The sequence below is a fragment of the Hyla sarda genome, chromosome 11, assembly GCF_029499605.1.
Source record: "Hyla sarda isolate aHylSar1 chromosome 11, aHylSar1.hap1, whole genome shotgun sequence".
Lineage (NCBI taxonomy): Eukaryota > Metazoa > Chordata > Amphibia > Anura > Hylidae > Hyla > Hyla sarda.
The window spans coordinates 14358129-14363128 of record NC_079199.1 but is presented as its reverse complement, the minus strand read 5'-3'; the positions used below and the strand labels follow the sequence as shown (position 1 = coordinate 14363128).

General features: G+C 48.8%; 1 protein-coding gene across 7 annotated transcripts in view; it reads right to left on the bottom strand.

The window, feature by feature from the left end:
- EVL (Enah/Vasp-like) overlaps positions 1-5000 on the bottom strand; it is a 129374-nt gene that overhangs the window by 39795 nt on the left and 84579 nt on the right. The window lies entirely within an intron of this gene.

Genomic DNA, 5000 nt, shown 5'->3' with positions numbered 1-5000 from the left:
CCAGTCCATAGCATCAATGCCTTCCTCTTGCAGGAACTGCTGACACACTCCAGCCACATGAGGTCTAGCATTGTCTTGTATTAGGAGGAACCCAGGGCCAACCGCACCAGCATATGGTCTCACAAGGGGTCTGAGGATCTCATCTCGGTACCTAATGGCAGTCGGGCTACCTCTGGCAAGTACATGGAGGGCTGTGCGGTCCCCCAAAGAAATGCCACCCCACACCATTACTGACCCACTGCCAAACCAGTCATGCTGGAGGATGTTGCAGGCAGAAGAACGTTCTCCACAGCGTCTCCAGACTCTGTCACATCTGTCACATGTGCTTAGTATGAACCTGCTTTCATCTGTGATGGTGTTGGGCTGTAAGCACAACCATCACCTGTGGACATTGGGCCCTCATACCACCCTCATGGAGTCTGTTTCTGACCGTTTGAGTGGACACATGCACATTTGTGGCCTGCTGGAGGTCATTTTGCAGGGCTCTGGCAGTGCTCATCCTGCTCCTCCTTGCACAAAGGTGGAGGTAGCGGTCCTGCTGCTGGGTTGTTGCCCTCCTACGGCCTCCTCCACGTCTCCTGATGTACTGGCCTGTCTCCTGGTAGTGCCTCCATGCTCTGGACACTACGCTTAGTGGAAAGAAGAAGAGGAAAAAAAATAGAGGACAGTGCCTTGCGTATTACCCAAGATACCGTGGTCCCTGAATGACTCAGGGCAGAGGGGGCGCTCTATGAAATGGCCGCTCACCTGACCACGTAGAATATGCACATATAACCCCTATGGGGTATGGAGAGATCCTCTGAGTTTGAAATGCTGGGCCCAAGGTAGGAATGGGTAGAAGGGAACTTCTCCCTTAAAGTGCATGCAGAGTACAGGGAAATAAACCTTGACAGAAGGCGCTGTTCAGAACATCAGAAGAATCAGGTGGAAGCCAGATCGAGATGAAAGTGCTAGGAAGCACTGTGTTTATTTAAATACCAAATAGATGCGTTTCGGAGAATCATACCTCCTTTCTCAGAATTGACATTCTGAGGAAGGAGGTATGATCCTCCGAAACGCATCTATTTGGTATTTAAATAAACACAGTGCTTCCTAGCACTTTCATCTCGATCTGGCTTCCACCTGATTCTTCTGATGTTCTGAACAGCGCCTTCTGTCAAGGTTTATTTCCCTGTACTCTGCATGGACACTACACTGACAGACACAGCAAACCTTCTTGCCACAGCTCACATTGATGTGCCATCCTGGATGAGCTGCACTACCTGAGCCACTTGTGTGGGTTGTAGACTCCGTCTCATGCTACCACTAGAGTGAAAGCACCGCCAGTATTCAAAAGTGACCAAAACATCAGCTAGGAAGCATAGGAACTGAGAATTGACCTGTGGTCACCCCCTGCAGAACCACTCCTTTATTGGGGGGTGTCTTGCTAATTGCCTATAATTTCCACCTGTTGTCTGTTCCATGTGAAATTGATTGTCAAACAGTGTTCTTCCTGAGTGGACAGTGGGATTTCACACAAGTGTCATTGATTTGGGAGTTACATTGTATAGTTTAAGTGTTCCCTTTATTTTTTTTGAGCAGTGTGCATATATATATATATATATATATATATATACACTGTACATACTTTTTCTTGCATGAAAAAGAACCTGAATATGAGAAGACGGCCTGGAGGTTGTTATGTAATTCCCTCATTTCCTATTAGCCCGGAGCTGTCAGACTGGATAATTCTGCACATTTGCAATGAACACAGATATTCATCTCTTCGTTTCCGTTAGATTTACATAATCCCCTCCCCCTCTGAGAAGATATGCAAATGACCCCCTTTTCTGTAGAGACAGATACACATGTATTTCTATAGAACATAAACATGTTATCATATACTCAGCAGAGGATCTGCTGCGGCGGCGGAATATAAAGCAGATGCCCTAGTTACCCGCCATCTCCGTGCTAATCACCAGCCGCGCAGAACCTACTAGGAAATTCTGCTTGTTCTCACAGTCTTCTAGAAAGGAAACCAAGAGGAGGAGGAATATAATCCGATTTTTTTTCCAAATTAATAATCTGAATCCTTACATAGGCACAGCGTCATTTGAATAAACATTGCACAGATCAATAGTACAAGCAAATGTAAGAAACTTTGTAATATATAATTATTAGACAAAAATGTCCTGTGAGACTATTCCACTCTGAAAATCAGCTCAACTTTGTCCTGTGTCTGCAAGACAAGCAACACAAGTTTATAGAGGGGGAGGAGGGAGCCCAAGACAAGCAGTACAAGTCTATGGAGGGGGAGGAGGGAGCCCAAGACAAACAATACAAGTCTATAGAGGGGGAGGAGGGAGCCCAAGACAAACAATACAAGTCTATAGAGGGGGAGGAGGGAGCCCAAGACAAGCAATACAAGTCTATGGAGGGGGAGGAGGGAGCCCAAGACAAGCAATACAAGTCTATAGAGGGGGAGGAGGGAGCTCAAGACAAGCAATACAAGTCTATAGAGGGGGAGGAGGGAGCCCAAGACAAGCAGTACAAGTCTATAAAGAGGGAGGAGGGAGCTCAAGACAAACAATACAAGTCTATGGAGGGGGAGGAGGGAGCCCAAGACAAACAATACAAGTCTATAGAGGGGGAGGAGGGAGCCCAAGACAAGCAATACAAGTCTATGGAGGGGGAGGAGGGAGCCCAAGACAAGCAACACAAGTTTATAGAGGGGGAGGAGGGAGCCCAAATCAAGCAGTACAAGTCTATAGAGAGGGAGGAGGGAGCTCAAGACAAACAATACAAGTCTATGGAGGGGGAGGAGGGAGCCCAAGACAAACAATACAAGTCTATAGAGGGGGAGGAGGGAGCCCAAGACAAGCAATACAAGTCTATGGAGGGGGAGGAGGGAGCCCAAGACAAGCAATACAAGTCTATAGAGAGGTAGGAGGAAGCCCAAGACAAGCAATACAAGTCTATGGAGGGGGAGGAGGGAGCCCAAGACAAACAATACAAGTCTATGGAGGGGGAGGAGGGAGCCAAAGACAAGCAACACAAGTTTATAGAGGGGGAGGAGGGAGCCCAAGACAAGCAGTACAAGTCTATAAAGAGGGAGGAGGGAGCTCAAGACAAACAATACAAGTCTATGGAGGGGGAGGAGGGAGCCCAAGACAAACAATACAAGTCTATAGAGGGGGAGGAGGGAGCCCAAGACAAGCAATACAAGTCTATGGAGGGGGGGGGGGGAGGGAGCCCAAGACAAGCAATACAAGTCTATAGAGAGGTAGGAGGGAGCCCAAGTCAAGCAATACAAGTCTATGGAGGGGGAGGAGGGAGCCCAAGACAAGCAATACAAGTCTATGGAGGGGGAGGAGGGAGCTCAAGACAAACAATACAAGTCTATAGAGGGGGAGGAGGGAGCCCAAGACAAGCAGTACAAGTCTATAGAGGGGGAGGAGGGAGCCCAAGACAAGCAGTACAAGTCTATGGAGGGGGAGGAGGGAGCCCAAGACAAGCAATACAAGTCTAAGGAGGGGGAGGAGGGAGCTCAAGACAAACAATACAAGTCTATAGAGGGGGAGGAGGGAGCCCAAGACAAATAATACAAGTCAATAGAGGGGGAGGAGGGAGCCCAAGACAAGCAGTACAAGTCTATGGAGGGGGAGGAGGGAGCCCAAGACAAACAATACAAGTCTATAGAGGGGGAGGAGGGAGCCCAAGACAAACAATACAAGTCTATAGAGGGGGAGGAGGGAGCCAAAGACAAGCAATACAAGTCTATAGAGAGGTAGGAGGGAGCCCAAGACAAGCAATACAAGTCTATGGAGGGGGAGGAGGGAGCTCAAGACAAGCAATACACATCTATAGAGGGGGAGGAGGGAGCTCAAGACAAACAATACAAGTCTATAGAGGGGGAGGAGGGAGCCCAAGACAAGCAGTACAAGTCTATGGAGGGGGAGGAGGGAGCCCAAGACAAGCAATACAAGTCTATGGAGGGGGAGGAGGGAGCTCAAGACAAACAATACAAGTCTATAGAGGGGGAGGAGGGAGCCCAAGACAAATAATACAAGTCTATAGAGGGGGAGGAGGGAGCCCAAGACAAGCAGTACAAGTCTATGGAGGGGGAGGAGGGAGCCCAAGACAAACAATACAAGTCTATAGAGGGGGAGGAGGGAGCCAAAGACAAACAATACAAGTCTATAGAGGGGGAGGAGGGAGCCCAAGACAAGCAGTACAAGTCTATGGAGGGGGAGGAGGGAGCCCAAGACAAACAATACAAGTCTATAGAGGGGGAGGAGGGAGCCCAAGACAAGCAGTACAAGTCTATAGAGGGGGAGGAGGTAGCTCAAGACAAGCAATACACATCTATAGAGGGGGAGGAGGGAGCTCAAGACAAACAATACAAGTCTATAGAGGGGGAGGAGGGAGCCCAAGACAAACAATACAAATCTATGGAGGGGGAGAAGGGAGCCCAAGACAAGCAATACAAGTCTATAGAGGGGGAGGAGGGAGCCCAAGACAAGCAATACAAGTCTATGGAGGGGGAGGAGGGAGCCCAAGACAAGCAATACAAGTCTATAGAGAGGTAGGAGGGAGCCCAAGACAAACAACCCAAGTCTATAGAGGGGGAGGAGGGAGCCCAAGACAAACAATACAAGTCTATAGAGGGGGAGGAGGGAGCCCAAGACAAACAATACAAGTCTATAGAGGGGGAGGAGGGAGCTCAAGACAAGCAATACAAGTCTATAGAGAGGTAGGAGGGAGCCCAAGACAAGCAATACAAGTCTATAGAGAGGTAGGAGGGAGCCCAAGACAAACAACACAAGTCTATAGAGGGGGAGGAGGGAGCCCAAGACAAACAATACAAGTCTATAGAGGGGGAGGAGGGAGCTCAAGACAAGCAATACAAATCTATGGAGGGGGAGGAGGGAGCCCAAGACAAGCAATACAAGTCTATAGAGGGGGAGGAGGGAGCACAAGACAAGCAATTCAAGTCTATAGAGAGGTAGGAGGGAGCCCAA